Here is a 12,880-nt window from a genome sequence, read left to right as displayed (position 1 = left end):
TCAAAATATCTCTTCTTCAAAGTCTGGGGTTCACCATCAACTTCCTTAATTCTGTCCTGACTCCCTCACAAGATCATGTGTATCTGGGTTGACGGATTGACTGTGCCAATGTTGGCCTATCTTCCACCTCCAAATGTCCTGCCCTTGACAGTTTTCTTTCCGTCTCTTCTTTCTCTGCCTGCTATTCCAGCTAGAGAGTTTCTTCAAACCCTGGTATTCATGGCCTCTTCTATTCTAATGCTCCCTCTTGCCAGACTGCACATATGGAAGCTCCAGTGGTAGCTCAGGTCAGTTGGCTTTAGCATTGCCACCCTCTGGATTTCAGAGTGCCTCTCCTTCCATTGGTCATATCATGGTGCTTTTTGTGTTGTGACATAAAATTGATGTTTCCAGTGCTGCTTAGCTGCCTCCTCTTCTTCCTTGTCTGAATTTGATTGGGGGATTTAGCAACTTGCCCTCCCTCAACCCAGGCCTGCCTTTTTAGCCTCCAGTTCTTTCTCAAGAACTGTTCACTGACACTTCAGAAATGTGGTGAGGGGCTTCCTGTGGTCACCTGAAAGTTCAAGGACTTTGCCTCCCCTTCTCAAAAGTCAGGCCACATGAACATCAAAGAGATGAGAGCCCTGAATCTTCAGGCTTTTCACCCCATGTTCTCTCCAAGCCTTCTGGAAGTTTACACGGACAATACTACAGTGATGTGGTATGCCAGCTAGCAGGGAGGCACAAAGTCTTACCTTCTGTGCAGGTTGGCTCTTCAGGCCTGGGATCTGGCTCTCAGTTATCAGCTAACTCTTCAGGCAGTGTATATTCCTTGAGAACACAACTGAGTGGCAGCTCTTTGAGCACGTCCAAAACACAGGCTCACGAATGGAGATGCGTTTCTGGATATAGTCCATTGGTGGGGTATTCCTCAGGTAGATATTTTTGCCTCCCCACTGAAATAGGCAACTTCCTCTTTTCTATTCCAGACTGCCGTGTCATCTGGCATGAAAGATGGACACACTTTTTTTTCCCTTGAAGGGGGATGATTCTCTATGACTTCTCTCCTCTTCCCCTACTATCAAGAGTCCTGCAAAAGATTCAGCTCGACTCCCAAATATTTTGCTAGTGATTCCCTTTTGGTCAAGATAGCACTGGCCCCCCTCTTAATGTATCTGGCCAAGAGCACTCAACACAGGTTACCTCACTGATTGGATCTCCTCACACAGGACAAGGGGTCACTCATCTATTCTCACTTGTTCCCTCTTCAACTGACACTGTGGGTGATAGATTTTTGATCCCTTTTCGGCACCTCTTTTCTGAGGATGTGCTCTGGTTTTACAGGAGGCAAGAAAACCTGCAGCCAGAAAGTTGAAATGGCAAAGATTTTCTGTCTGGTGCCATGCTTGTAATCAGAACATTTGATTTTGTAGGTGACCCTTTGGTTCTCTCCGATTTGTGTGATTTACTCCAGTCTGGCTTGGCCTATTCTTCTGTAGGGCCCATTTGTTAGCTATTTCTGCCCACCTGCCATTGAGTTTTCCTTTGGCTTCTCATTCGTAGGTTCATTAGATGTTACTAGGCTATTGATCAGATCATCTTTACAAGCCTAGCCATTAAATCCCAATATACTACTAGACGAGAGATATCATCTATGCACATAATTTTTCTAGCAAGGCCTACCCATGTTCCGGAGAGAAGCCTGGGCAATCACCGGCAGAAATTTACAGTTTCCCATCCATTCATTCATATTCTGCTTAAACAGAGTCTTGGAGGTGCTCTGCTTGATATGAATTGGAAGCCTATTCCAGAGGAGTGGCAACCTCTGAGATATGTATCTTTCTCTCCAGCAGGTCCTGTTTATGTCACAAGCGAGATTGACTCTAGTCCCATTTGACTTATGGATGTGCAGCATTTCCATTAGATTTGGGTCAGAGATAGCCCTGTAAACCAGACATAAGTTGCATCTAAGTAGTCAATCTGCTACAGAGTTCAGTCACAGTGACTTCAGTCTGTCTGTACAAGAAATGTACTGGAGACCCTGAATTTTCTTACTTAGAAATCTCCAAGGTCTCTCAAGTTGTTGCAGATGTCTGAAAAAGTACATACCAAAGGGAGCATTATATTTAATAATAGGCCTGATGAAGGATGAGTACAAGGGAGTTATAACATCTTTTGATCTTGAGGTAATGCCTTTGCTAATCAGATGAGCGACGTAGAATGCCTTCCTCATCACAGTAGACTCATGATATTTTGAGGTCAGCTTCTTAAAGGAGTCCTGCATCTTAGGCCCCCAAGGAAGCCCATTCCTCCTTCATGGGACCTTAATTTTGATTTAAAAAAATTTAATGAGGCTGCTTTTGAGCCTGCACGTTCAGCATCTCTGCAAAATTGTACCTGGAAAGACTGCCTTATTGCTTGCTGTTTCTTCTGCTTGGAGGGTTTCTGAGCTTCAGGCCCTTATGGCCATCCCTCCTTTTTTGTTTTTTCACAGGGTCAGGGTGTCCCTTCATACTAATCCTTTCTTTATGCCCAGTGTGGTTAATGAGTTGTCTTTAAACCAGGCAGTACAACTCCTTTCCTTTTTTCCTTCTCCTCGGTCTGCTGGTGAGAAAGCTCTACATGCCTTGGATTTGCACAGACAGCTCAGGTATGATTTTAATACAGCTAAGGCCATTCATAAGTCTGATCTGCTTTTTGCTTCTTTTTCATCCCAGGACATTGGGTTTGGCTGTTTCCAAGCAAACCATCTGCTCCTGGATATCCAAGGCCATTTCCTTTTTTTGTTATTCTTTTCATAGCAAATGTCTGTCAACTTCCATTAGGGTTCACTCCAACATGGCTGTTGCCTCTTCTGGTTCTTTCTTCAAGGGGCTGGACACTAGTTCCATCCTTGAAGCTGCTACTTGGTCTTCAGTGCATAGCTTTATTATTTTACTATTTTATTATTTATTTGACATTTGTTGACCAGATTACTCCAACTGGGTCAAAGACCTTTTTCAGCGGAGGCCCAGGGAGAAAAGCTCCACAAGTAATTACAAACATAAACAGTAGTAAATGTAGTTATACATTAAGATATAAAAAGCAAAAAGGACAGCAGTAAATATAGTGATACATTAAAATATAAAAAGCATTAAGATTTAAAAAGCTAAAGCACATCACAATGTTCATTATTTACATATATAAGTTGCATACAAAATTTAACCTACTGAATTAAGCAGTATAACCTCTGTAATTGTAGGGCAATTACGTGTATGAGGAATATCCTTACAAGAATATGGATAGCAGATATGAGGTTTACTTAAGTTGAACTCAGAGTGGTATAAAATGTAGGTTTCATTACAGAGATAGTATCAGAAATGTAGAAGTACAGCCAAATAGTGGTTGTGAGAGGAATTAAGGGGGGTTAGTGAAGGTGAAGGTTACTGCGGTGGTGGTGCTGCGGTAGCGTTGTCGCCTCACAGTTAGACGTTGCACGTTCGATTATCAGTTAGAGCGTCTTCTGTGTGTCGACATGCGTGAATGGGCGTTTCTTCATTGAAGGTTGTGCGTTAGGCCTGGCAAGCCAGCACGTAAAAATCTACTGCCAATCATTAGCGGACCGGAGTTCCGCTGTGGCGACCCCTAACTGGGAAAAGCCAAAAGACAGTAGTGAAGGTGAAGGTTAGAGTTGTAGGTGGAAGAGTCATCGGGTAATTACAGTGATAGATACAAGTACTGTTTAGAAAGTTTTTGGTAGCAGCCTTGAATTTTTGTGGGTGATTAATATTCATGATATCTAGAGGAAGTTTATTCCAAGATTGGGCAGGGGAGTAGATGTATAGGTTTTGTCTTATTTTTGCTTTTGTGTTTGTAGATCTGGAGGAAGTTTTGTTCAGAGCTTCAAAGAGACCTAGTAGGGGTATAGAGAGAGACACAAGAGGCAAGATCAGGACAGGAGGAGGGCTGGTGCAGTATAGCATGTATGATTTGAAGCCGAGACAGAAGCAGTTGATGGGGAAGTTCTAGCCAGCTTAGGCTTTTAAGGGCAAGACAGTGGTGAGAGTGGTAAGAAAGATCTGCAGTGAATCATTCTGCTTTGTTGTATGTGGATTCTTATTTTGATGGGAGAGTGGTCTGAAGGTTAGTGAGGACTTGTGAGCCATAGAATATGCTTGGAAGAAGGTATGCATGAGGTAGGGAGATTTTTGATCTGGTGGAGAGAAATTTCCTGTTTCTGTACAAAAGTCCTAGTTTTTGGTGGGTTTTCTTGATTATGTTGGAGACATGCAGATCAAATCTGAGTTAGTCATCAGTGATGACTCCCAGAAGTTTTGTGTGAGGCTCAACAGAGATGGGTGTATTATTAACGGAAGAGATAGAGAAGGAGGACTTTAGATGGTTCATAGTTTTGGGAGTGAAAAGCAGGAGTTTCGTTTTTTTTTTTTTTTTGGGATTTAGAACTAGCTGATTCATGGTGAGCCAGTTTTCTACTGATAAGAAGGATTGCTGTGTGAGAGTGTTTAGTTCTGAGAGGGAGTCGGCTATGGTGATGACTGTGGAGTCATCAGTGCATTGCATGAGAGAAAACTGGAGACAGGATGTAAACAGTTTGTTGGTAAAAATGTTAAATAGTAATGGGCCAAGCATAGATCCTTGGGGTACACCCATCTTAACACATAGGCCCAGATATGTAGTAGAGATCCATTTTACTGACTGAAATCGATCAGAGAGGTAACTAGCAAACCAGGAGATAGTTGAAGAAGATACCTTAAGTTCAGAGAGTTTGGTTAGAAGCACGAGGTGGGATACAGTGTCAAATGCTTTTGAGAGGTCAAGGAAATAGCAAGAGATGAGTTTACTATTGTCTCTGGCATGGGAAATAGTATTTAAGAAGGCTATGAGGGCAGTGGAGGTGCTGTATTTTTGGTGAAAGCCATGTTGTGCGGGGGTAAGTAAGTTTTCGTCTAGGAGGTAGTGGAGGATTTGCTTGTGAACACATTTCTGTAATATTTTGGAAAGGGGATAGAATAGCAATTGGGCTAAAGTTGGCAAGTTCAGAGGAGTTACCTACTTTATGAATGGGTATATTATAGAATTGTTTCCAGATAATGGGAACTTTGGATTCAGTGATGGAGTGGTTAATGAGTATTGTGATGGGGATGGCAAGAGCTGCCTTTTGAAAAAAGAGTGGTGGCAGAATATCGACAGAAGAAGAGCAAGGTTTTAACTTCTGAAGTCAGGATTTAATATGGGTTTATATTACAACAGCGAAGAGGCATTTAATCGAATGCCTCTTCGCCAACACATATAGAGCGAACACACTAAAGTGCGAACGCCCAGGGAAAAAAATCGGTAGTACTAACACACAAACACACTTTCAAACATTACAATGTGGGGGGGCTTCACCCCCACACCACCCAACATGTGGGGATTTGCCCCCCACACCCCCCTAACTAAATATACCAACTCTGAGATCACAATACAGTGTGGAAAGGGGCAAACACACAGGGAAGGCCAAGCGATTTCTTTCCCAGGGAATAAAATCGCTGTTTTGAGCATTCACGCTTTACTGCGTTCACTCTATATGTGTGGGAGAAGAGGCGTTCAATTAGACACCTCCTCACTGTTGTAATATAGACCCTTTAATATAGTTGTTGCAGACAGTTTTCAGAGAAAAGGCTTGAGAAGGAGAAGGGACTATAGGAGGTTCAGGAGAGATATTAACATTGGTACCAGAGTTGATTTGTTGTGAAAGTTTGCTGATGGTGTCAATAAAGTAGGAAATGAAGTTAGATGTGGTTTCTTGGCAAATGTTGGTAGGACGGTAGGACATGGATTGGGAGATGAGGGGTTATCCGGGTGCAGAATCTGGTTTGAGAGAGTACCAGAATTGTTTTTGGTTAGATGAGAGTGAGGGTGGAGGATTGCTGTAGACGTTTTTCTTGTCATTGATTATATGTTTTTTGTAAGGTTGCATAGTTTATAGTGCTGGAGGTGAGAGGGGAGTTTTGTTTTGGACCTTGTTCATTGAGCTTTGTCTCTTTTTTTGCTTTAAGGTACGTGTGGTTTGGATAAGCCAGGGAGATATAAATGATTTAACTCTAACTGTACATAAGGGGGCTAGGGAGCTGAGAAGTTGAGAATGTTAAGGAATATGGAATTGCATTTAAGTACAGCAATGACAAGAGGTAGATATTTGAGAAAGGACCAGTTAATTGCTGAGAGATGTGTATTTAGGATGTCTGGATCAAAATTAGGGAGTTTATGGCACTGTATGTACTTATGTGGTCTAATATAGTGTGGAGAGAATCTGAGAACTTTGATTGGACAGTGATTACTGAGGGAGTCAGGCACAGTTTCAGGGAAGTGATATCTTTGAGGATTGGAGACAAGTATCCAGTCAAGAAGAGAGAAGGAGTTTGTATGTTTGTTAGTGTGAGTGGGAGTGGTTATTAATTGGGAGATGCCATATAAGTTAACAGATGTGCTAGGACTATCAGAGGAGAGGGATAGCCAGTTAATGTTAACATCTCCTAGGACAGTAGTTTCATTTGATGAAGATTGTGAAAGCCAGTAGAGAATAGTTTCTAGTACTGGGATGTTATCCCCTGAAGGTATGTAGATTGCTGCTATAGTGATTAGGTTGTGGTCATTTATTTTGAAGTGGCAACTAGAAATTCGACTGGAGAGAGAGGGGGTAGGGATAGCTAGGTGAGTTAGTTAGGTGGTTAAAGTACATGATGGCCATACCTCCACCTTATTTTGGATCTGTCCAGGTGTAATATGTTATATCCTTGGGGTAAAAAGTCTTTGACTGGGATATGGGCTTTTAGCCATGTTTCTGTGAGGGTAATGATATCAGGAGAGTGATGGGCCATCCAAGCATGGAATTCACTGACTAAGTATGCTGCTAATGTTCATGGTGTGTAGTGATAGATTTTTTTTGGGAATAGATGGGTGTGGAGGGGTCTGGTTCAGGAGCTCAATATTGGAGTTGGGAGGGTTCTGAGGTCCAGGGTTGGGATGGATGTCTCCTGATAGAAGAAGGATACTCAGAGTAGGTGAAGAGTTGTGAAGTGAGGGAGGATAGCGGTACTATTTTTCCTTATGTTTAGGTAAGGATGAGAATAAGGGGGAAGTTTGATTTTGGGAAGTGGGGGTGTTGTAGGAAGGTTTGAGGATGGAGAGAGAAAAGAGTGTAGGGACTGTGCAAGATTTATGGGATAGATAGAGGTTGGAGAATGGTGAGGAAGTATTAAGTGAGTATTGAAGGAGGAGAGGTTGTATAGGATAATAAGTGTGGAGATACAGAGGTGGAATAGTATTATTTTGTAGAGTAACATGACTGGAATGGGATAGAATGATGTGAGGAAGGAGCAGGAAATTGGGAGAGAGCTATAACCTAGTAAAGTGACTAGGGGATTGCTTAAGCTAAGGTCATGGACATAAGGTCAAAATAAATTTTTGTGTGGTCAAGAGTTAGCTGTGACCTGATGAGAGGTTTGTGTGGTAGGCTTGATTCAGGTAAGTGGAGGGTTAATTTTTAGTTTCTTTAGAATTATATGGGGAGATATAGCTGCTAAAAATAGCTAAAGGTGATAACAGAAGGATAGTTAAGATATGTATGTAGATTATGTATTGTGAATAAGGGTATTGGGAAAATGTAAAACCAAGAACAAAAAGGTAGAAGCAAGTGCCGAAAATGTAAAACTAGGAACCAGGTAAAATTTCAGCACAAAAGACGCCCAGTGCAGCTACGGTAATCCAGTTTATTAGAGGTCGCAGTCAAAGCACAGAAAAAATATAAATGCCCATAATTAATATTGTGTTTGCATCAGTTTAAATGACAAAGGAATCATAATGGAGGGTTTTAAAATGATCTTCGAGGGTTACAACATTTTTAACTATAGTGATATCGAAATAAATGAGGCACATTTTGGATTATTTACCAGAGGGATTCATTTTATCCCTAGGAAGAAATGTAATATTAGTAAACTCATTATTGATTTAAAAAATGTTTCTAAGGAAGAAGAATCTTGAACTGATGCTTGGTTATAATGGTAAGGGTATGGAAATTGATGAACTAAAGAGAAAAATTGTTTACAACCCACCCTTACACCCTCAGTTAAAAATTTTCGAAACCCTTGTAGAAAATGAACTAAGAACAGGAGTTTTAGGGAACAAGGTTTTTCCAAATTTGACATTTAATGAAAGGAAAGTGATGGAGGAGTTAAGAAGGAATAAAATGGTTATGGTTATGAAGCCCGACAAGGGTGGTGGGATGGTGTTAATGAATAAAATAGATTATGAGGCTAAAATGATGGAACTACCTAGACACTGAGAGGTACATTAGAGTCTCCCTCAATGTGATTAATGTTGCTTATAAACGTAAATATATTACTTTAAACGATCTACTATTGGAAGGTTTTATAGACTAACAAACGTTTTCTTTTCTACATAATGACAAACCAAGTGTACCATCATTTTTTGGGATCCCTAAGGTGCATTAGAATATTTTAAGGCCTCCTTTGAGGCCAATAATTTCAGCTGTCACAGCCCCATTGATGAAATTTTTAGATGTGAAATTGAAAAAAATTCCTTTAGGGGATCGAAATGTACTTAAGGACTCTTGGGATCTACTGAGATGTGTAAAACAACAACAATATCCTGAACAATTATACTTTGTAACAATTGATATAGTTGATCTGTTTAGTTGTATCCCACACCAAGAGGGTTTAAAACTGGTTTGAGGAAGCCCTTAGGATGTTTGGCAATTTAACACAGGATGAGGTGTACCTCAGCTTGATCCTTATTGAGCTGATTTTGAAAAACAATTTTATATTTTTCGAAGGGGAATTTGTTCAACAAAAAAGTGGGGTAGCTATGGGGGCCAATTGTGCCCCCCTTTATGCCAATATGATTCTGATGGTATGCGAGCAACTATACATTGTCAAAGCTAAGTACAAGGACTGCTGGACTTTATACAAAAGGTTTTTAGAGGATATTGTAATTTATAAACTGGAATCAGAAAAAAAGTTAAAAGAATTCTTGGAATATATATCAGGTATCACTACCTTTTTACGGTTTACCTACCACTTTGATTGCCACTCGTTGAACTATTTGGATGTTACTTTACAGAAATATGAACAAGGGTTTAGGTCTAGTGTGTTTAGGAAACCAATCTATTCCAACTCTCTACTCCATTTTACAAATTCCCACCCTTATCAAAAAATTGGGATAATTAAAGGATAGTTTGTCCGTATTTTCAGGATGTGTTCAACTGACCATGATTTCATAGAAGTGAGTGGTGTTTTAACGAAGATGTTCCTGGAGAGAGGTTACCTCACATAAGTTGTAGAAAAAGTTTACAATGAGGTCTTAGAGAGTAGAGCAAGCAGGTTTAAACCCATATTAGGAGTGGACCCAACAGGGGACATTCCCCGGCTGGGGATCTTAACCTTCAACATGAATAAAAAAACTGATTCAGGGTTTGTAAGAGTATTTATAACTGAATTTAATGGAGACTCACAGGTCATCAGGGACATAATGAAAGAGAATGGTGTAAGTTTTCTAACCTTTCTGACCTTGGAAGTATTTTTGATACCCCTTTTAAGATTATTTATAGTTGGGGTCTCAATGTTAAGGATTATTAGTGATCCAGTCAATAAAATGGGAACCCCAGAAAAGTGGGAACTTTCAAATGTGATTCTTGCCCTCAGTGTAGGTACATTATTAACAGAGATGCAGTATTTTAGTGGCTAGGGACATGTATCTGACAAGTAAGGTTCGTAATAGCTGTGATTCTAGTGGTGTGATTTACATGCCCCTAAGCTATAAATGTACCACTTTCTATATAGCTAAAACCAAGAGAAAGTTGAGGAGGAGAATTTATGAACACACCTACGATATACATACTAAAAGCCTGGGAAGTGTTTTATATAAACATAGCCTTAACTGTGTTGGTGCAAAATTTTCTTTTTTTTTTGTGCTAGAAGAAATAGTAAGGGATCTGAGGGGAGGGCCTTGGGAGACCAGGATAAGAGTATAGGGAGGTTTATTGGCAGATTCTATTGGAGGCCAATAAACCCCCAGTTTTAAATGACATTATCTCCCTGGCCCCAGTTTTAAAATTGAGAGCTGCAAGGTTATGAAGATATTTCTTCCTTTGTCTTGCTTTTCCATACATGGCCATTAGATGGTGCTGCTGTTCTTCCTAAAAATTCATGTATTAAATATGTTCACTTTTTATTATTTATATATTTTATTTTAACTTTGGAAATTATGTATTTAAAAAGCTAAAATGTTTTAACGAGGTTTTAACGTTTTTTAACCATCATGAATGATATTTATGTGGAATGTAAGAAAATTAAACAAGTTTTATGGTTCATATATTTGGATAGGGTATTGTCCTCTTAATTGTATTGTGAGATTTATTTGAATTTGTCGGTGATTGGTGGTTTTTGAAAGTGGAATGGGTATATAACAAAGTGATTTACATGACTTTGGTATTAGGCATATGATGAAGTCTGTTTGACGAAAACACACTAACTATATTTTTTCTGGGCTTTGACTGTGACCTCTAATAAACTGGATTACCGGAACAGCACTCTTGTGCTGAACTTTTACCTGGTTTTGGGAAAGTTATTAGAGGCAGGAGAGAAATTAATTATGGGAGGGTGTGTTAGTCTGAGAGGGTGTAGTAAGCTGACAGTTGAGGAGTAATTGATTTTAGAGTTGTGTTTTGAGTTTTACTAAATATTTTGAGTTTTGAGTTTTACTAAGCATTATAAATTGGATATGTTTTCTAGAACCAGAGCAGATTTTACTAAAGCCATTCTGCATGGTTTGTTGAGGGCTCTTCCCAACCTTCCACCTCCCAATCCTTTTCTTGAGCTTTTGCACTCTCCCTACTGTGAAGAATACTGCAACAGTGATATAAAAGGACATAGAGTTGTGTAAAATCTTACCATAATAGCAGATGTCCTTCTCTTCACTGTTGCAGTATTCATTCCTTCCCTCCATCACTCTTTTTTTCTTTTGGGCTTTGTTTGGTTTTCCTCCAGACCGAGGATCTCCCTTTCCCATTTGCATTTCATCCTCCGGGATGTGCATACCCTCTTTTTTTGTCCTATGGAGACTGTTCCCTACTAGGGCAATTCAGTTCTGGGTAGCTGCATCCTTACATCACCTTTGTCCTATGCCCTGAATAAGGAGCATATGTGTGATGTTTGGTGCATACACAATCAAAAGGCTTTGGTATACTGGCCAGACATTGGGCTATCCTTGGTAGGAGATCCCTACAGTGAAGAGAGTTATGATAAGATTTTACACAATTGTACTTGCTTTGACCTCTGGCCTCTCTACTGCCCCAAGAGTATTCACCAAATGCCTAACTCCTATCATTGATTTTTCCTTATCTAGATGATCTGCTTATTCAAGCTCCTTCCTAAGGTAGTCTGCTTCAGGACTGAAAGTTTACTACTTGCCTATTACACAGTCTGGGGTTCACCACAAATCTCCAGAAATCAGTTTTGCCACCTTCCCAGGATCATATATTCCTCAGCTGCAGGATTCAGACAGTTGACCTGTTAGCATCTCTGCCCTCTCCCCAAACAGACATCTTCCTCAGTTCTTCTCCACAGTCCCAAGACCTCTGTCTTGGAAACTGGATTTCCTGTCTTCATCTTGGAAGAGGATATTTCTCTGTGCCCCCCTTCCTCACAAGGCTCCATTCTTGGACCTTTATTTACCATATTCACAAATAACTTTCATACCTCTGATCTCCACTCCTCCGTCATCCAATATGCAGACGACTCCACATTAGTCTGTGCCTCCTCTTCTCTCCAAGAGCTACACCACAAACATGAGCTTCCTTTCTCTCTGTTGAATCCTGACTCAATGACCACCAACTAATACTTAACCCTAGCAAAACAAAACATCATTTTTCAGCCAACCCAACAAACCAAGCCTGATATATCATTCACCATCTTATCCAGTAACAACACTATCATATGTCTTGATAGGCACACAAAGCTTCTAGGGGTTATAATTGACCATAACATGAAATTCAACATTAATATCTCCCTCACCATAAAGAAAGTACACAAAAAACTATGTACTCTATATTGAAATAAAAAGTAAATTCTGCTAGAGCTACCATTGCACACACTCATCTCATCTCTACACTACTATATGCCTGTCCACTCCTCACCAACCTTAGAAAATCTGACCTATCCAAACTTGATGCCTGTTATAACAAAATTGCCAAATTCGCTACTAACAATCCCTACAGATCAAACCACTGTCTAGCTCTAATACAACTCAAGTAGCTTGAACTTCAAAGCCTACTTCTTTACAATCGGCTTACCCTGACCCATAAAATTCTACACCATCCCGAAAAAAAACCTTCTCTACAACAACTAAGTCCATACTCCTGTACCAGAAACCTCCACTTCGCAAGCAGACCTTTGCTCAAAGTAACTAAAAGCAACAATGCAGCAGACTCATCCCTCTACTCTCAACACCATTGCCAGACAATGGAATAAACTACAACCCCTCATCACTGCTATACCTTCCATACAAGAATTTAAGAAACAATTAAAACTACATTTACTGAACTCACTACTCTGCAGCTGTGACAGTCCAGGTTAATACTAGGACCCTATAAGACCTCTAAGTTCAATTTCTACATTGTAGCAATTAATATAGCAATAACCCACGCCTGGGTGTGGGTAATGCAGGATTTAACCACGGTTGGCGTGGTTTGGTCCCGAGGGCAAAGCCCGAGGGACCAAACAAAGACAACCGTGGTTAAATCCCGCATTACCCACACCCAGAAGTAGGTTATTGCTATTATACAATGACATTATTTAAGAAAAGAAATAATTACTTTTCTTAAATAATGGCATTGTATAATGCC

This window comes from Protopterus annectens, chromosome 9.part0, assembly GCF_019279795.1.
Source record: "Protopterus annectens isolate FY-2018-M chromosome 9.part0, PAN1.0, whole genome shotgun sequence".
In the NCBI taxonomy this organism is placed as follows: Eukaryota; Metazoa; Chordata; order Ceratodontiformes; family Protopteridae; genus Protopterus; species Protopterus annectens.
This window is presented reverse-complemented; position numbering follows the sequence as displayed.